Source organism: Staurois parvus, unplaced genomic scaffold (assembly GCF_062004578.1).
Source record: "Staurois parvus isolate SC_StPar_1 unplaced genomic scaffold, SC_StPar_1.0 ptg000581l, whole genome shotgun sequence".
In the NCBI taxonomy this organism is placed as follows: Eukaryota; Metazoa; Chordata; class Amphibia; order Anura; family Ranidae; genus Staurois; species Staurois parvus.
Window position 1 is genome coordinate 540,261 of NW_028318377.1, and position 21,384 is coordinate 561,644.

Sequence of the window (21,384 nt, forward strand, 5' to 3'; positions counted from 1 at the left end):
CCAAAATGTTTATAGCTGTCTCCAGAGCATTGGGCGAGAGGGAATCTAGTGGTGATACCTCTTCCAGAGACGATTGTATAAGAGGGAAATCCCCCTTACTTTATGAGATTTCCTTTACCTTTCTCTAACGTCCATAGAGGGAGGATGGACCTGAGACTGGTGATCATTGAGCTGTGTAATATTGTCAACGTGGACAGATTCTTCAAAAAAACCTTAAATGGCCTCTCTGTGAGTCTCAATGAGTTTAGGGAGCTTACAGAATAGGCTTCTCAGTTTATTTTGGATTTCTTATCTCTATGAATCATAAACTAGCACACCTTGAACAGGCAGTTGAAGGACAACTTCAGAAACGTCTTCCTGTGGTGTTAGCAATTTTACTTGTTGTATGCCTTTATGTTAGACTAGCACTCTGTCCTAGATTTAGGTCACAAAGTCTGACGCTTCCAGCTCTCCTTACTTCACCCACAACAGGTCTTTAACGAACTGTTGGACTTCAGATTGGCAACATTTTCACTCCCAAATCAAGGAAGTCAGACTGTGTTCAAGTATTTATGTGGGCATTGTGGCCCAGAGGTCTGTGGGCTACCTGTGAGTATTGCCAACCATATGTTAGGGTAAGTGGCCTGTCTAAGAATGTAATGTATGGTTCTTTTACAGACCACGTGGGCTAAGCAATGGGCCCATTTCCTTATTTGTTTATGAGTTAAGCGTCTTAGCAGTTGTATCAGGGTGCAAATTAACCTATCATATGCCCCATTGCCTTGTGGGTGGTATGTGGTAGTGTGCAATTTCTTAATGCCTAGTGAGTGGCACCATTCTTGGAAAAAAACGCTTTTGAAACGGGGTCCCTGGTTTGGATATCTTCTGGGGACAGCCAAGTGGAAGCCAGAAGTTCTTTCACACCTTCTGGGCAGAAGTCTAGCTGGTCTGGTCACGAGTCACTGCTGCCATTGCAAACTTGTTAAAGTGGTCTACCATACCTAGAATGTTATTGTACCTGTCTTCTGACATTTCAAGTGTAAGAAAGTTGATGGTCAGCACTTGCTGTAGGGCAGACATCTGTCAGGTCAGAGGTGCAATCTAGGCCTCAGCCACCTTTGACACTGAACAGACCACAATGTCAGCAGGCTTGTTCAGTTAACTGGAACAGACCCATACACACGGCTTTTCTCTTTTACTAGAATAAGCTTTTGTGGACAGCCCAGTGTGCTGCTTCCATGTGAATTCTCTCTGAAATAGAGAGGGCCCAGGACCTTGACAGCACAACCTGCCAAGTCTCTGAGTCATGGGGAACATTATTCTGTGGAACAGTATACCATCCCTAAATTTGCCTCTTTTAGGGTGCAATCACTAGATTCTCTCTCTGTGCCTCTGCCCAGTTGTACTTTTCCATTACATAAATGAGGCACACCTGAAGCCTACTCCTAGGCCTTATTCCAGTCAGGAATTTTTATTTCCTCAGTTTCTTCCTCCACACCCTTAGTTCTGGGATGGGGAGTCATTCCACTTTGCCACTTACTGCTGAAATCCTGGCAGCGAGGCATTCTGCTTTTTTTATGTGTATGTTAGGGGAGTCTTTCTGGAAATGTCTGAACTTGTCAGTCCCGGCATGGGGATTGTGACCTCCCTCACCTTCACTGTCTCTAAGGTGGTGTTCGCCTTCTGCACAAGAGAGCCTCCCCTCCATGCCCAACAAAGGAGTAGTATATCTGCAATTTCCAGTTTCCAGATGGCCACCTCCTATGGTGTCGTCTGTTTGGTTGCAAATAGATCTATCGACTTGCCACCTACAACTCCAATATAATCGGATTAAGCCCCACAACCTAATTACCCAAGTCCTAACCTGGCCCTGTGTATTTCTGTAATTGTTGTAGTAGAAATCCTGCCAGGAATAAGGGGCTCAATTTGCAGGGAAGGTTAACCCCTTGGCACCGGCACCTGCCGACCCTTTTTTGACATTTGTGATGCTGGGAGGCGGATTTTAGTTTTATGTGACCACAGTAATTGACTGTCACAGCAGTCACATGATCAGAAAGGTCCCGATCACAAGTAGTAATCAGGATCTTACCGTGAGGCGCCAGTAAAAGTGCTGGGAGCATGCATGCCCTCGGCTCATGTTTGTTTACTTACGCAAATATGCAGCCGCTCAGTGTTCAGGCATATTTGCGTACCATTGGTACCAGCAGGTTAATTTACCTGCTTCCCTCTGTAGTAGAACTGCCAGGCACTTCTGTCTCCCCACATCTATCACCATTATCTGAAATGGCCAATCCTGTTTGTAGATGCCAGGTGCCAAACAGGATGCATAATCAGCAAAATGGTCAGACAGAAAGTAATGCAGGCCATAGATGGGTCAAAAATCGGCCGATTTTTCGGCCGAAAATAAAATTGGCCGATTTTCGGATCGTTAGTGGGTTAATAGGTCGGCCAGTTTTCGGTATTTTTTTTATCGGTAAAGTTGGAAAAAGATCGGCCGATTTTGCCGAACGGACGATTTTCGCAGCAATTATGGGCAAATCGGCCGATCTTTTTACCGATAAAAAATCTGCGCATGAGCAGTGACCTGCAAGAGGAAGACAAAAAGAAGAAAGAAGAAGAAGAGGATGAGGAAGAAGAAGAGGATGAAGAAGAGGAAGAAGAAGAGGATGAAGAAGAGGAAGAAGAAGAGGATGAAGAAGAGGAAGAAGAAGAGGAGGAAGAGGAAGAAGAAGAGGAAGAAGAAGAGGAAGAAGAGGAGGAAGAAGATGAAGAAGAAGAGGATGAAGAAGAATTCCAGTCCGGCAAAAAGTGTCCCTGCAGAGTGCTCCACTATTTCTTTGACAGTTCCTTGACATTTATAGCGGCTGTAACAATGTATCTATTTCCAAATAAAAACATCTGTATCCGAAATGGATACAAATAGATACAATGTTGCAGCCGCTATAAATGTCAAAGAACTGTCAAATAGCGGAGCTCTCTGTAGGGACTCTTTTTGCCGGCTGTAGACGGGATGAAAATCGGCCGTTTTTTTTTTTTTTTTTACTGTTCCTGGTAATGTCGGCCGATTGAACGACCGATTTTTCATTTTTTTAAAGAAAAATCAGCCGGTTTTCTCCCCATCTATGGCCTGCATAACTGTAACTTGCAGTTCACTAAACCAGTACAAAGAATCAATAATGCAAAACAGAGACAGAATGGCAAAGAGCATGCATTGCAGAATAACACAGAACAGATTATGAAAGCTGCATAAACATGGACTCTTCCCAGTAATGTTTCTGTGGCTCAAGCACAGTAACATGCGGCTGCATTGCATAGTCTCTATAAGACTGTATAGCAGCATAAAGTTTAGCTGAGAACTTCACTACTTCCATAAAACCATTGAGAACACAAACAGCAACTTGTGCTTATCTTCATAAACAGTATCTGTTTTAATGACATCCAGGGTAGCTCTAATAACATAGGCAAACAGCTGGAGGGTTCCCATTCCTGAGGACACGGGGTTACCCCCACTGGAGTTGATGTACTCTGGTAGGAATTTGGGAGCTGATCCTCACAGCAGCTTGGTCTTCTGGAGAAGATGCGTACCATTAAGCCCCATCCCGGCAGGTTGCACACTGGTTCTGAGAATGCAGGACCTATCACAAAGCTACAGATCACATAACCAGCTACCTCTCTCTGATCAGGTGTAGCGTCTCCGAGTTGCTGAGGGAGAGAAGCTAATAGGCAGATGCCTCCTACGGGTATGTGGTATAGATAATAAGTTTAGTCTGCCCAGGTTAGGCAAAAGTTAAACTTTGGGCTGATGGTTTCCCAGGCTTTCTTTTGGATCCTGCCTTCCTTTCCACTATATATAGGCCGGAGCTCGAGAGAGGAGGGGAGAGAGGGGTGTTTTGACAGAAAAGCAAAGGAAACAGGAAAGTCCACACCACAGGAGAAGATGTAACCTGAAGTTACCTTTGTCTGCCACCCTTAGGGGATCTTCCAAATATGGATTTTACCAAGCATTGACTCACTGGCTCACCCACCATGCAGGTCCTGAGTCTGCACATTGGACAGTGGAGTTCAAGAAACATGGCAGAGGAGTGCCACAGGGGAGAATGTACCAGGGGTGTACAGCAGCCCAATCCCTTCTACCTGACAGCCCACAGTCAGCTTGTCAGATTTAGACACATTCCCTGCTGCTGTAGCATCTGAGAGTGTGTGTAAAACTTCCAGCGGCTGCTTACATATGCAATACGTTGTTGGAAGTGAAAGAGTTAAAACAAGCTTGTGATTTGCCAGTGCAAACCAAACTACCAGGCTCACTTTAATAGGGCCTCCTCTAGCAGCAGGCACTCACCTTCCAGTACTTTTGGATATGACAACATATGATTTAACTCCCTTTCTTCCCATGGGACAGTGCTGGTGCTTAGAGATTGGCTGCATAGGCACCTAGTGCTGTCACATGAGATGGGGAGGGAATCCTCAGCCTCATGTAACCTCCAATTTGAGTCTCTTTTGCCCACAGCAGCCAAATGGAGCATCAGAGGATTGAAGCAAAGGTTAATATGCAGCAGATGGAGCCTGCATTAAAATGGACCTGTTGCTTTATCCTGCATGGGCAAAGCACAAGTGCACGTGTAGACTATAATTACAAGCAGAACTGCTTTCAGTTGGATGTAGATGGAGTACTACTATGGGATGCGGCTCCCAGCACTTATAGTTCCCTGGGTCCTATTAGTTCAACAGGAGGGCCCAAGGCAGAGTGGGGGCTTTTTTGCCTTTGGGAGTAGGCAGAGCAACATTAAGTGATTGACTATAGTCACTCCTGACCTCTGAATTTCATACGTTAGATACTCCTGACTTCTGTTCTCTGTACATTACATACTTCTGACCCCTGCACTCTGTGCATTACATACTCCTGACCAGCGGTGGACTGACCATTTGGAAACTCGGGCACTGCCCGAGGGCCCGGGGTCAGTAGGGGGCCCCATGAGATGCCCCTGGTACCTTTTTTCATAGGCTTTTTTGAGTTTGGGCAAGGACACAGGGGACCCATGATCCTCTATTTTCCGGGGGCCTCATGAGTTGTCAGTCCACCCCTACTTCTGACCCCTGTACTCTGTACATCAGAAACTCTTGACTCACTGCTGTGTAAATTACATACTCCTGACCCCTACACTCTTTCATTACATACTCCTGACATCTGCACTCTGTATGTAGGCTAAATGTTTAAGTCCTTCCCATTATTGGTGCAATTTTGCCACACCCACAATCCACCACCACCTGCTTGCTGCACTGCCTCAGTTTTGAGTGTTCTTGGAGCACTGTCAGCTATGTAGCCTCTCCTAGTGGGTTGCTGGTAGAATTAGGTAAATTTAGTTTTTTTTTGGCTCCTCTGTAGCCAATGGAGCAGTTTGATTGTTTTTGGCTGTTCTGGGTCTTGCTAGTCACAGGCTCAACTATTCTAGTAAGTTCTGGAATATAGTGGGTTGGAAGAGGCAGATCCTGGGCTGAATATTTATACAGCCTCAGCCAATCCCTGGTCGAGGGGTGACCAGCAGGGGGCTGGGGTGTTTATAAATAGTCTGGGACCTGGAACAGCAGGGCTCTTGTCCCGGTGGAAGAGACCCCACCTGAAGGCCTGCTGCCCTTCTGGGCTGATTAGCTGAAGACCAGAAGACAGCTAGGGGGGCTATCCCTATAGCTTCTGGGGACAGTTTGGAGGAAGTCCACTGATAATCTGGCCTGGTGGCTTATGGTACACGTTCTGGCTGGTATTGGAAGGAGGCATATGGGCCTCGCCAGGATATACACAGGTACACAATGAGCAGAGGCCTTTGAGAGAGATCCTGGAGAGACTATTGCTGTTTAACACTTCTAGAGACTGTTCCAGAGTTGCTGGCTTAGGGCTGCTTCCAGAGTGGGAGTCCCCTGAGCTGTATTTCCACTATCTCTTGCACAAGAGGTCCATCCTGAAGAGTTTAGCTATTATCAGAAAGTGTCCTCAGTTTCAGTTGCACTACATTTGGAGTATCCCAAGGCTCGCCCTACCAAGTTTAATAAGCATTACAGCTCAAAAAGACATCTGATGCCTGGTTATTGTGTTCAGAGACTGGGAAACTGCTGTGTGCTTGGTTGTTTGCGCCCACTTGGGAATAGAACAGGAGACAAACATCGGGACCCATCAGGGGTCGGTGCTCTACACATAGATTTTACAGGGCCTCATAATTTCTAATGGAGGCCCTGATTACAATGACACAAAATTCCACAATTAGAGTGTTAAACATTTTTCCTATGTACATGCTTGTCCTGTTCAGATCAGTTAACAGTTGCAGAGAGTGTGGCAGTTATGCCCTGCACTTAATGAAACACAGAGCAGAAAGTGTCTAATCAGAGACCCGGTGTCTAGTTTTTTCGTCGTAGACATCACTGTGCCTAGTTTATCCTGTTGAGGCCCAGTGACTTCGATTGAAATATGACTTATGTAACTAGCAAGAGGTATTTCAGCATGCTGGGTCAAATGTAACACGGAGACGTGATTTATAAGTTATTACTCCAATCTACGCACACGCGGTGCAGCAAATGAGCGGAGCGGCTTATTACTGTATGAATGAATTCAGCTTGTGTTCTAGGCCGGGTCAGGCCTCTTGCATTTACCGACTAACTAATAGTATGCGTGTTTATATTACAGCCGCCTATCACTCATCAGTGCAGGGAATGACTCTTAAATCATACTTACATTAATTAAGCCAATAAGGCAGTGTGGCAGCAGATATTTCCATGCCCAAACCAAACACATCCATATGGCGGAACAATCTCCCGTTAGCGGGCTTGTCGTCAGTCCGTGCAGATCCCGCTTCATACGTCTTCATTTGCAAGGGACTCTTAGGATGGAGGAAACAGATGCTTTATGGGCTTAATAAAATGAAATGTGTTTCACTCTTGTCTGCACCGTTCTGTTCTGTCGTTCAGGATATCGTTCATGAAGAGGAATTCTGTGTGTTCAGTGCAGCGGCCCGAGTGAGAACCATGAGAATTTCTGCAGCTATTTTATTGGATTAAAGACCAACCCAGACCGAACATATAAAAACACTTCTGTTTTTCTTAGAACATCATGAAATCATTTTTCAGTTCAGCTAGTGTAATAGAGTTAACAGCGGTATATGAATGGGAAACCAAATCGTTTGTAAATGTATATATGGAATGCAGAGATGTCAGCCGGGAAGAACAGTTTATAGGGTGATAAAGAAGAAGGATGTGCTGCAGCAAAAACTAGGTGTGGCATAAGTAATAGCAAAGGGCATAGCAAGTGCATGTAAACCCAAAATCTATTTTCCAGTATGATGTCTCATTGTATTCATTGTATACAGTTTGTGTTTTTTTTTTTTTTTCTTCAGGTTGACAAAACTAAGCTGTTTCTTGTCACTTTGCTGTGCAAGCTCCTTCAGTTGGCTGTCGGGCTTCCTATAAAGTTTATCAGAGCTCCTTCTGGTGGTTGTTGGGCTGCCTATCAGGTCTGTTAGATAGGCTGCCTGTGGACGTGGAGTGGGCGTATCCTGCTGACTACGCCAAGTTGTGGGTGGTGCCACCTTGTCCTGCACACGAAGGTACCTTTTGCCTGTGCGCATGCTTATCAATTTACTGGACCAGGTGGGGCCACTTTCATGTGACATCAACAATATGGTGGTACCATGGCTTAGAGATGAGCCGTAAACTGTGGGTGGTAGTAAAATGTATAGAGTCCCTCTGCGAAACATGCTGCCCCTTGTTACTACACACCTTGTCTGCATGCATGTAGGAGGGACACTGTTGAGCCTATGCCCTCTCCGCCTGTCCTGCGTACCTCTGCTACCTCACTCCCAGTGACAGATTGCGGTCCTGCTGTGAACATAGTGCAGACCAGGGGCGGACTGACCATTTGGAAACTCGGGCACTGCCCGAGGGGCCGAAGTCAGTAGGGACCCCATAAGATGCCCCTGGTACCTTTTTCATAGGCTTTTTTGAGTTTGGGCAAGACACAGGGGCCCCATGATCCCCTATTGCCCGGGGGCCCCATGAGTTGTCAGTCCGCCCCTGGTGCAGACCTCATGCGTGTACTTGATTAACTCTTGCTTCTCTCTTGTACCATGCAGCCATGCCATGGGTCTCCGTAATGTGGGTTCGGTCCCGATACCTTCACTACTGGAGGACCCAGCCACCATGCCATGCTGTATGCTCTCCATCAGTTTTCGGTTACCCCCAGCTACAGTTCTCTTCCTCCACACCTTCTTCCAAGTCAACCCTTTTGTAGTGCCTTCGCTTCATATACCCCATATGTGCTTTACGGTCCTTGTTCTTTCATACACCAGGTACCAGACTTGAAACAGTTAACAACTTTACTGAAGATGCAGCAACACAGTTCTACAGCACAGCACACATGAAACAGAGTCCAACCCTAATCAGCTAATGCAGGCTACCCAGATTCATACCTTCCAGAGAAGGAAAGTCAATTCAGCAAAGATTCAGTGATTGTGGGTTCCTAGTCCAGGGGGAATTCCAGCAGGGTGACCCAGAAGGGAGCCATGGGCTCCAATAAGACTTACATGTTGCAGCAATGCTTCACCTGAAATCCTATGTGGAAAAGAAAGAGAGCTCTGAGCCCTCTCCTTGTATTTATGGGGCTTGCAGCAGGGGACAGGACTTGGAAAGCCTGGGAAGAGTCTAGACACAGTTAACCCCTTTCCATCCTGGGCAGCCTGTAACTGTATAACTACATAGTGCAACAAATACAACAGCAGAAATACATTAAATAACACCCCACAAGCACCTGCTTACAAGCCCAACATCCACCCTAAAGCAGTAATAAATCCAAAACCAAAAATGTAACATATTGCAGCTTATTCTAGATGCATTGGCTGCATTAGTTTTCTTCTTTTTAGGCTAGGTTCACACTACTGCAGCTGAGATTTGATCCGATTTTCAGTGCGATTATGTAGTGTAACTTGTTTGCATTTTGGATTTGGTTTGCATGTACTCTGGTTCCAAAGTTCTGCTTGAATCTCACCAAAGTGGTACATTTTTTAAAAATTTCTGTGCTGCATTGATCTGAATGGGCACAATTGAAAAAAGTAATTTCAACTGTCATGCAATTTTGTGTTTCACTTTTTTTTTTTTTTACCCATGGTATTTGTGCAAAAATTAAACACCAGGTGTAGGTGAACCAAAAAAGTGCACTTAGGGCTTGTCTCTAGTACACCTTCCAAAGAAGTAGGACCCCTCCCTAACCTCCCAGGGTGCAAGGTTCCTGACGAGGGTAAGGCACACTCTGGTCCACCTATGCCAAGAGGCCCAGCTGACCTCTCTCCTGATGATCAGCCAAAGCCGACCACCGAGTATTAGGTAAGAAGCTCACCCAAGACAGACCCCCCCCCCCCCTCCCCAAGGCAGGGGAGGAAGAAACCTGATGGCCACACATCCTCCCCTTAGACTTCAGGGTAGGCCCAAGGACCCACATCCTGAGTGAAAGACAATACAAACATAAGTGCAGGTGCCACACATGGAGACAAAAATAAATAAGGGCCAATAGGCTCTGCAGCTTGGTAGCAAAATTTGCCAGGTCTTGGCCAAAAGGCCTAGCACATAAGGAATAGTGCAGAAAAAAAGAGAGGTGTCATGGCCTACTGCTCATTTTCACCTTGGAGTCCCAAACTCATAGTGCTACTAGGAGTATCCCCAAGGCACCACTCCTAGGAGTACCCCCAGGGCATGACATTTGCAAGGGCTTTCAGGCACAATTGATTTGTACTAATGTCAGCTTTCAGAATTTTCTGGAGAATTACCCCTCTCTGCTGATCCCTCCATTGGCTTCCACTTATCCAACAAATAAAATAAAAAATTCTAACAACTTAAGCCATACACAGCTCTGCTCCTGGCTACATCACTGACCTGGTCTCAAAATATCAACCAAACTGCTCTCTTTGGTCCTCTCATGTCCTCATGCGCTCTATGTCACACATGACCTCCTCCCATGCTCACTTCCAGGACTTCTTCAGAGCCTCTCTCATGCTCTGGATCTCTTTACCTCAATATGTCCGACTACAGTGCCTTGAAAAAGTATTCATACCCCTTGAAATTTACCACATTGTGTCATGTTATAACCAAAAACTTAAATATATTTTATTGGGATTTTATGTGATAGACCAACACAAAAGGGCAGATAATTGTGAAGTGGAAGGAAAATGATCAAAAGTTTTCAAACGTTTTTCAAATAAATATCGGAAAAGCGTGGCGTGCATTTGTATTCAGCCCCCCGGAGTTAATACTTTGTAGAACCACCTTTCACTGCAATTACAGCTGAAAGTCTTTGGGGATGTCTCTGCCAGCTTTGCACATCAAGAGAGGGACATTTCTGCCCATTCTTCTTTGCAGAATAGCTCAAGCTCTGTCATATTGGATGGAGAGCATCTGTGAACAGCAATTTTCAAGTCATGCCACAGATTCTAAATTGGATTTAGGTCTGGACTTTGACTGGGCCATTCTTACACATGAATTGATCTAAACCATTCCATTGGAGGTCTGACTGTCTGTTTAGGGTTGTTGTCCTGCTGGAAAGTGAACCTCTGTCACAGTCTCAAGTCTTTTGCAGACTCTGACAGGTTTTCTTCTAAGATTGCCCTGTATTTAGCTCCATCCATCTTCCCATCAACTCTGACCAGCTTCCCTGTCCCTGTTGAAGAAAAGCATCCCCACAACATGGTGCTACCACCACGTCTCAAGATTGGGATGGTGTGTTCAGGGTGATGTGCAGTGTTAGTTTTCCGGCACACATATCGTTTTGCTTTTAGGCAAATAGTTCAATTTTGGTCTCATCTGACCAGAGCACCTTCCTCCACATCTTTGTTGTGTCCCCCACATGGCTTCTCACAGACTGCAAACAGGACTTCTTATGGCTTTCTTTCAACAATGGCTTTCTTCTTGCCACGCTTCCATAAAGCCCAGATTTGTGGAGTGCACAACTAATATTTGCCCTGTTGACAGATTCTCCCACCTGAGCTGTGGATTTCTGCAGCTCCTCCAGAGTTGCCATGGGCCTCTTGGCTGCTTCCCTGATTAATGCTCTCATAGCTCCGTCTGTCAGTTAAGGTGGACGGCCATGTATTGGTAGGTTTGCAGTTGTGCCATACTCTTTCCATTTTCGGATGATGGATTGAACAGTGCTCTGTGAGATGTTCAAAGCTTGGGTTATTTTTGTATAACCAAACCCTGCTTTAAACTTCTCTATCCCTGACCTGTCCGGTGTGTTCCTTGGCCTTCATGATGCTGTTTTTTACTAATGTTCTCTAACAAACCTCTGAGGGCTTCACAGAACAGCTGTATTTATACTGAGATTAAATTACACACAGGTGGACTCTATTTACTAATTAAGTGACTTCTGAAGGCAATTGGTTCCACTAGATTTTAGTTAGGGGTATCAGAGTAAAGGGGGCTGAATACAAATGCATGCCACACTTTTCAGATATTTATTTGTAAAAAATGTTGAAAACCATTTATCATTTTCCTTCCACTTCACAATTATGTGCCACTTTGTGTTGGTCTATCACATAAAATCCCAAAAGTTCACATTTATGTTTTTGGTTGTAACATGACAAAATATGGAAAATGTCAAGGGGTATGAATACTTTTTCAAGGCACTGTATCTTCTAATTTATCCATCTATAGGCGATACCTGAAAACCCTTCTCTTTATAGAAGCCTATGCTGCTCTTTACTAATACACTGTGTTTTTACTTTCTCCATCAGCTCATTCCCCCACAGTTATTACCTTCTGTATCACTTGACCCTCCCTCTTCCATTGTAAGCTCTAATGAGCCCTGTGTTGTCGCTATATAAATCTTGTATAATAATAATAATAAATAATTGATAAAATGGACAGTTAAAGGACATATTCACATCTAGTGCACAATGGTGTGTGTATTGCCATTTGAATGGCACCCCAACATACATAAACAATGCTCCTGCACTACAGCGCACAGTGTGTATTGTGGTGCACTGCGGTAAAGCGAATACTGCGGAGGCAATTTTTTTCCTGCGCTTAATCCCCTTCCAGTACTCATCAATGGAAGTAAAAGATGTATTGGTGGTCAGTGGGAGAAAAAAATGCCTTTTGTCATTGTTTAGAAACAGGAAAGTAACATACCCTTCTTAGATATAACCCCCCAGCCACCCTTCTAGCTTAAATCCTTCCCACTGTATACAGTTCCCCTGCATTAAGGTCCACTACCCCCGCCCCAAAAGCTGGGAGGAGGTGCAAGCCTTGCTGTGCTCTCCCATCCTGTCATAAGATGTCAGAAGATCCTTTGCATGACCTGGAGGCATTTTGCCAAATCAAATGGACAGCTATACCACCTGCAAAAATTCAGGGCCTCTATAGACAACCATTACCAAAGACTGCATGCTGTCATTGATGCTAAAGGGGGCAATACACAATATTAGTAACTAGGGGTATGCAGACTTTTGAACAGCGGGCATTTCATTTGTTTACTTGTTGTCACATTTTGTTTGATGGTTGTGCCATTCTGGTATGACCTACAGTTGAATATGAATCCCATAAGAAATGAAAGAAATGTGCTTTGCCTGCTTACTCCTATATTCTTATAAAAAATGGTACATATTGTATATTACCAAATCTCCAAGAATATGCAAACATTTGAGCATAAAGGAAAGGTTGGTAATTTTGAGTTACCTAAATAAAAATCAACCCTGCTAAGTAAAGTTCTCATTAAAGCCTAAGTGTAGACCACCCCTTCCACTCGCCCCCCACCGTCATAATCTTCTAAGGTTAATACAACTAAGGGGCTGTCACAGGATCTCATCAAGACAGACTATGCCCAACCTTTCGGTCTAGCTGCACCATTTGTGAAAGCCATTCTACAGCTTCTATGAATGAAACCGGATCTAAGAATGGAGTATGGGCAAATGAATGATAGTTTTGGCCCTTCCATTCATAGAGCGTGTTTCATGCATAGAAGCTGTAGTAGAGCTTTTTTGGATGGCACAGTTTGGCAGAAAGGGCGCCATAGTCAGGCTAAGTTGATGAAAGCCTGTGGAAAAACCCTTAGTTGCATTATCTGTATTTATTAAGATTATGGTGGCGGGGGTGGGGAGCAGTGACAGGGAAAGATTTCGAATGAAAGAAGAAGAATCAGCACAGGGGACATATCATACTGACTATAATTACGACCCGTGTGCTGATTTTTACGTTTTTTATTTTAGCTACACGTAGGCCTTAAAGCAAACCTATGCTTTTCCCATTAAATAATGCATCAAGTTTACTTTAAAAACTTGAATCCTATAGCATTTTTTTCAGTTTGGAAATTTCTTTCTTGTTTTTTCACGACAGATAAGGCTTTGATTTAGTAGCAGGTTTAGATACATAGCCACAGATCGGTCAGAGTACTCACACTTAACCGTGTCCACAGCCAAAAGTGCCTACAATGGGCATGTGAACATCAGAACTAGACTACAGGAACAATGGAAGGTGACTTGGTCTGATGAGCTCATGGATGGTTTGAGGAACACAATGAGTTCAAATTCTCCAGATCTCCAGTCAATCAAACATCTGTGGGATGTGCTTGAAAAACAAGTCCGAATTATGAAGGCCCCACCTTGAAACACACAGAAGTTATAAGGTCTGCTAGTGAGGGCTTGGTTCCAGATATCCTGACATACCTTCAGAGGTCTTGTAGAGTCTAGGCCTCAGCGTATTTTGGTGGGTGCTCATAATGTTACAGATAGATAGATATATACACACACAAAATTTATTCTGTACTTTTATCTTTTTTAACTTTTTTATTTTCTTCATGGAGGTCTGGGTCTGGTCAGTAGAGACTTGATCCAGCCTTTCTGCAGCTTTTCCACAACAGTAGATTACTCTGGGAGTGATCTACTGCTTCAAGGCAGGCTGGACAGAACTGCAACAGTTCAACCATTCAACCTGAATCTCACTACTAAAAGGAAGTGCCATGATGTCACCCATTGTGTCACTTCACTTCCTATGTTAACACAGCGAGGAAGCATTGGGTTTACATTGCCTGCTATCGAGAGCTTCTATGGAACAGTATGTAGCAAGATTAGAAGCCCAGGATTGATTGTTTCACTTACTAAGAGGCAGACGTTCCTGCCCCTCCACTGCAACCCAGGTGTCTTTTTTAACTGGCACTGGGACAAATAGCCACTGTTCCCACGTTGTTTTAAAATGGCACCTGGAATCCAAGTGGTTAACTCACCCCCAGTGATATTTCCTTTCTTCTGCCCCTCCATTCATGAAGGGGGTCACAGCTGAAAAAAAACAGGGTAATATTTCACATTATGGCTCCAGCAGAATGGCTTCTATTCGCTGACGATGGAGGTATTAAAAGCGGTGTTATACTTGGCGGCCACAGACATACCATTGGCCACTGGCCACTTTATGAAACATTTATAGTAATGTAAAGTAAACACATTGTCCAATGGTAAATCATGCTCAATAAACTATTCACTTAGGTGAAATAACAACCTGTCCTTAAAGACAATATTAAAGCAATTGTGGAAACACACAGCATGTGGAATTCCTGGGTATTGTATATCCTTCAAGAAAACAAACTACAAAATGAATCTGTTAGGACAGTGCATGTATCCATCTATTCATAATCTCACTGCTTCTGGTGGAAGTAAAAAATGGCTTCTGCCAAAAGCGTGGAAATACCTGAAATGGAACACTGAGATTTTAAAATAGTTTTCCTCTATTTTACGGCAGAGTAGCAACATTTTCTGACATCTGGTTTGTGTCATTGTAGTGATTTAACCAGAATGTTAGAAAATCGTTGTTAACTTTCAGCATGAGCTAGTGCAGGGGTGGAAAGATTCTTGCGGAATTCAGGAGTCAGCCAGTCCAACTTGCCAGCCAACAAGGCATGTGTATTTTTTTGTACAATTTCTATATTTATTTATTATGTTTAGGACTTAAAGCGATACTAAAGGCTTACATTTTGTTTTCTAAAAATAAAAAAAACATGTTATACTTACCTGCTCTCTGCAATGGTTTTGCACAGAGCAGCCTGGATCCTCCTCTTCTCAGGTCACCCATGGGCTCTCCAGGCCCCTCCCTCCTGTCCGGTGCACCCACAGCGAGCAGCTTGCTATGGGGGCACCCGCTGCTCTGTTTGTCCATTCACACAGGGAGCCGTGGCTTGTCCCCGCCTCTTCACACAGCTCATTGGTTCACTGGCTGTGATTGACAGCAGTGGGAGCCAATGGTACGAGGGGGGGTTGCACAGAGAATGTTTTTTACCTTCATGCATTGAATACATGAAGGTAAAAGACCTTGAACCTTTAAAACCACTATAAAACCTAATTTCATTTTTTATCCTTTATTTTAGTCAGGTAAACATGAAATATTACATCTGTTCACTTACAGTCAGCAGGGGTAGCTCTTATTTACAATGTTTACTTGCCTCTTCTTAGCTGCTCTGCAAAAGCATTGTTTACACAGCTCACAACTATAAACTGATATGTAAACAAAGGAGTGATTCATCTCCCCCACCTTATGCTCCCCCACCCCATCTCCCTGAAAGCTCTGTAAGGATGAGCTTCAGGTTCATGGAGAGCTGGAATGGAACCAAACCCTAACAGTTCACGGTTTGCTGAATGGGCAAACAAAATGGACAGATTTGGAATTTTCATCCAGCTGAATCTCTGGTTTCGGTCACAGCCAGAAATGGATAATTTAGTGGTGGTATCAATACTGCCATTAAATTACAGCTGCCCAGTCTACCCGCTGACTTGTTTCATATAGTAAAGCCCTCGGGAATCCCTGGTGATGGCATTGACCAAATATAGTCATGGCAATGTTTGGTCAATGACATCAGCCAGCATCCCCAGCTGGTATGTTGACATTCATCTGTCAGCCAGTGAGTTGTCATTTGCAGAGAGGGAGTCTGGTGGGATAGGTTTGCTGGGTGCAGGTCATCCTGTTTGTGTCAGACTTTTTTTTTTAAAGGACTGCTGATTGGCGTCATTGACCAAATATGGCCATTTCCATATGTGGTAAATGACATCACCTGGGATTCCCAAGGCTCTTTGTTTACAAACATAAGGCAGCGAGGAAGAATCTGTCATTCAGGGGCAATAGTTTTTTTTTTCTTTTGTCAATTTTGCTGAAGTGTATTATACAGCTGAGCCACTTCATGTGCAGTTTTAAGGTATCCCCCAGGGCCAGTTCACACTATAGAAAATCAGTCCAGATGCGTTCCGGATGCATTTCCGCATGCTCGTTTTCGATGCGTTTTTGAAGTGTTCCAGTGTGTTTTTTATGCATACTAGTTCATTTTCCCCCTCTCTTTTTCTTCAGTTTAAATAGTGACATGTGCGTTCCAAAGCATTTTTGGTGTGCTTTGGTGCATTCCAGTTCCTTCCGGTGCGTTTGGATGCGTTTTAACGTGTTCCAGTACAGTGATGTGCAGAAAAAATGCAGCATGTTCTACTTTTTTTTTTGTAACCGGAACGCAGTAGAACTTCAACCACTAATGTGAACTACCATTGACTACCATTGACAACCATATAACCTACTTTCTGTGCGTTCTGGATGCAGAAAAAAAAGACCGATGTGAATGTACTATATATATGTAAAGCGCTGCGTAAATTGATGGCGCTATACAAGTACCTGTAATAAATAATAAAAAATAAAATAAATAAATAAAAAAAGCAACTGAAAGGCATGTAGTGTGAACTGGCCCTTAAGCATGTTATTTAAAGGAATTGTATATTTTGTAATGTTACTGTTTAAACATTATGTAAAAACCTGCTCCTTACTGATTGAAATTAAAAAAAAAAAAAGTTTTTGTATTCTACATTTTCCCAATGGCTATGCCCAGCTACCCATGCTCTTTGTTTAGAAAAGCTTGCAAACAACCTTGACAAAGGCCAGACATAAATTATAATGTTCGACTTTTCTAGACTTCAGTGGGGATTGGGCACTATGTTCAGGGTTCACGAATCCTTTCAGAGAACTAAACTCAGGCCAGTTTGATTGTCAGTTTGAAGCCTCAAAGCAAATTGTGCATAATGCTCTATGAATAGTACACCTTGTAAAACAAGATTTCACAGTGCCTTGAAAAAGTATTTATACCCCTTGAAATTTTTATGTTACAGCCAAAAATTTAAATGTGATTTTTTGGGATTTTATGTGATAGACCAATACAAAGTGGCACATATTTGTGAACTAGAAGGAAAATGATAAATGGTTTTCAAAATTTTTTACACACAAATATCTGAAAAGTGTGGTGTGCATTTGTTTTCAGCCTCCTTTACTTTGATACCTCTAACTAAAATCTAGTGGAACCAATTGCCTTCAGTAGTCACCTAATTAGTAAATAGAGTCCACCTGTGTGTAATTTAATTTCAGTATAAATACAGCTGTTCTGTGAAGCCCTCAGAGGTTTGTTAGAGAAGGACTCTGAGGAAGAGGCAAGTCCTCGAAATGCGTCAGCCTTTTGGATGTCTAAACTCCCTATTGCGGACTGTTACTCAGCGCGGTGTTGACCCAGCTGTTCTTTTATGATGTGCCTTGACTATATTGTCGTTTGTGAGTACAACACTTACTTTATTTTTTATTAAACATTTTTTATGGTAATGCACTAGGCCTGTGCGCCCTCTCTTTGTTCTTTCCCCATTCAGTATATTTGGATTCCCCCGGTCCATTTGAGGGCAGCAAGGTGTGCATGTTCCAGGACATTCTTAATGTGGTTGTAGCCTGCATCGAGTCCATCCCCAAGCGCAGGAGTATTTGTGTTTGCTGGTTTGTTAGAGAACATTAGTGAACAAACAGCATCATGAATGCCAAGGATCACACCAGACAGGTCAGGGATAAAATTGTGGAGAATTTTAAAGCAGGGTTAGGTTTTACAAAAATATCCTGAGGTTTGAGCATCTCACGGAGCACTGTTCCATCCATCATCCGAAAATGGAAAGAGTATGGCACAACTGCAAACCTACCAAGACATGGCCGTCCACCTAAACCAACAGGCCGGGCAAGGAGAGCATTAATCAGAGAAGCAGCCAAGAGGCCCATGGTAACTCTGGAGGAGCTGCAGAGATCCACAGCTCAGGTGGGAGAATCTGTCCACAGGACAACTATAAGTCGTGCACTCCACAAATCTGGCCTTTATGGAACGGTGGCAAGAAGAAATCCATTGTTGAAAAAAAGCCATAAGAAGTCCCGTTTGCAGCTTGTGAGAAGCCATGTGGGGGACACAGCAAACATGTGGAAGAAGATGCTCTGGTCAGATAAGACCAAAATTGAACTTTTTGGCCTAAAAGCAAAACGCTAACTGTGGCGGAAAACTAACACTGCACAACACCCTGAACACACCATCCCCACCGTGAAACATGGTGGCGGCAGTATCATGTTGTGGGAATGCTTTTCTTCACCAGGGACAGGGAAGCTGGTCAGAGTTGATGGGAAGATGGATGGAGCCAAATACAGGGCAATCTTAGAAGAAAACCTGTTAGAGTCTGCAAAAGACTTGAGACTGGGGCGGAAGTTCTCCTTCCAGCAGGACGACCCTAAACATCCAGCCAAAGCTACCATGGAATGGTTTAGATCAAACCATATTCATGTGTTAGAATGGCCCAAAGTTCAGACCTAAATCCAATTGAGAATCTGTGGCAGGACTTGAAAATTGCTGTTCACAAACGCTCTCCATCCAAACTGACAGAGCTTGAGCTATTTTGCAAAGAAGAATGGGCAGAAATTTTTTTCTCTAGATGTGCAAAGCTGGTAGAGACATCCTCAAAAAGACTTGCAGCTGTAATTACAGTGATAGGTGGTTCTACAAAGTATTGACTCTGGGGGGCTGAATACAAATGCACGGCACACTTTTCCGATATTTATCTGTAAAAAAGTTTGAAAACTATTTATCATTTTTCTTCCACTTCACAATTATGTGCCACTTTGTGTTGGTCTATCACATAAAATCCCCCAAAATATACAGTTATGTGTTCGGTTATAACATGACAAAATGTTGAAAATTTCAAGGGGTATGAATACTTTTTCAAGGCACTGTATAAAAAAAGTAAAGAAAAAAAAATTGCCCCCTACCCCCCAAGAAAAATAATTTTCCCCTTTAAGGAGCTAAAGATGCATGCTTTTCAACAACAAAAAGCCTTTAAAATGTCTTTTGCCAGCTGTAATTAAGGCTTCATTCACACTAGTGCAATTTCAAATGTGACGTGAGTCACATAGAATTGCATGACAATGGAAATCACATTGTTTTCTGTGGTGCCGTTTACATCCATGCAATTCAGTACAGTGCAATTTTGGAAAAGGTTCCTGTACTACTTTGATGTGATTCCAGCATGATTTTGGCCCCACACAATATGCAAACCACAAGTTGCATCAAAGTTGCACTATACAATCACACTGAAAATTAGATCAAAATTGGATTGCAGCAGTGTGAACCTAGCCTTATGTTGATCTAAACCCAAATACAAACATTTCATTTAGCCTTTAACATTTTAATGTAATCTCAAAAGTAATGTAATGAAAAATAATATCAGGTGTTCTGCCTCCAGCAGAGAAATTCGTCCTGCAATATTACATTTGGCCACTACATGGAGTGTGGAATACACATAATGTACATTTGAATAATGAAAGCTCCCATCGTCTTTCATTCCAGGAACGGAAGACAGGTGCATTCTGGGAGCTCAGACTCCATCTTAAGAACTGAAGGAGGGGAACCAGTTATACTTCTCTGCAGCACATGTCATGGACTGAACTTAGATCCCCTACAGGCAGCATTGCCATCCGCACCCTAATCATTTTATTGTGTTTCTATATTTCATATATTGGTTATATGTACTTTTTATCTCTTTTTCCTAATAGTTTCATCCACCCTGTTGAAAAACCTTCAAGATTACATTCAGTCTGGCTTATTGCAGAATAGGGGGGTTTAGCTGCATGTCAAGTTACATGTAGCAACGACAGGTGACCCTGCCATGAAGGTCGGTGTTTGGACACTTCCTGTCAAAGAATGACAACCCTCTGTCCCTGTCTCCTAATATTATTTCTTGCATGGTTACCCTTTTACATGGGCTTCTAATGCAGCCTTTCTCAATCAGGGTGCCTTGCGGTTTCTTCAGGGGTGCCTTCTCAAAATGTCTAAAAATTGCCCAAAACTTGTATACAAGCCAGTGGGTGGATCAGCCTGCCTTTTAGTTAAAAAAATCCAAAGGTTTTCATTGTGCACCATTACGACCTTCTAACCGCCAGCATCCTGACAACCAATGATATCATCAGTTCATAAGGAAGATGTCAGCTGCCTGCACAGCATCCTAGTTTGACCCTCCCCTGCCCCTCTCCATCAGTGCTGGAGTCACCTTAGCTCAGTGATGGAGAAAAACTGAGGGAGAAGAGAAACATTGGAATACTAGTCAGTACCAGTGTGCAAAAGTGTGTTTGCTTTGGAAGAAGAAATCACCTCTAATGTTAGGTGTCCCACATATGTGGCTGTTGCTGCGTTATTTAAAACTATTAGAATAGTTTTTCACATTTTAGAATGGGGTGCCCTTTTAAAATTATGGACAGTCTAGAGGCACCCCATTTTAGAATGGGGTTCCTCAAGACTGTCCATAATTTTAAAGGGTGCCTCGGGACTATTCATAATTTTAAAGGGTGCCTTGACTGAAAAAAGGTTGAGAAACACTGTTCCAATGCATAGTACAAGTGGAAGCGTCCACACACATTATGCAGGCATGGTACATCATCAGGAAACCTACCCTTAGAAATGCCATGTGACCACAGATGGAGTGCATGTAGTCAAGAAGTATCTTCAAAGAAGTTGCCGGAGATCATCAGCACTGTGGTGCCACAAAGGATGAAAAAAAAGGTTAACGTATTCTTTTATTTTAAAAATTGTCAATTGTTTATGATACACAACAAAGCAAATGTCATCTAGTTAGGGTTTACATGAATTGGAAAACTACGTGGACCCTCTGACTGGTATGTGTTCTGTAAAGCAGGGTAATTTAGAGAGGCTCCTAAACCTTGCTGAGCATAGCTTAATGAGCTGTAGAAAACCACTTGTTATATGCTTTTTTTTATAACATTTTTAAGGGTGAGTATGTTGAGTCATGAATAGACCCCATTCAATGTTTTGCTTCATCTAAAGTCAAGTGGGCGGCAGAGTGTAGAGTTTAGCGTATCAGCACCTTGGACCATCAGTCGGAAAGTATCTGTGACAGGAAAAAAGCTGACCATAAAGCATAACCCTTTTTGGCAGGGGGAAGTGGGCATCTCACAAAACATATGAAACCCAAAGAAAACACCAGAGCTGGTTTATTGCGTGCCTATTTCATAGGAATCCTAGAAAATGCCAGATACATTTCCTACAGCTTGGACACAAAACAAGAC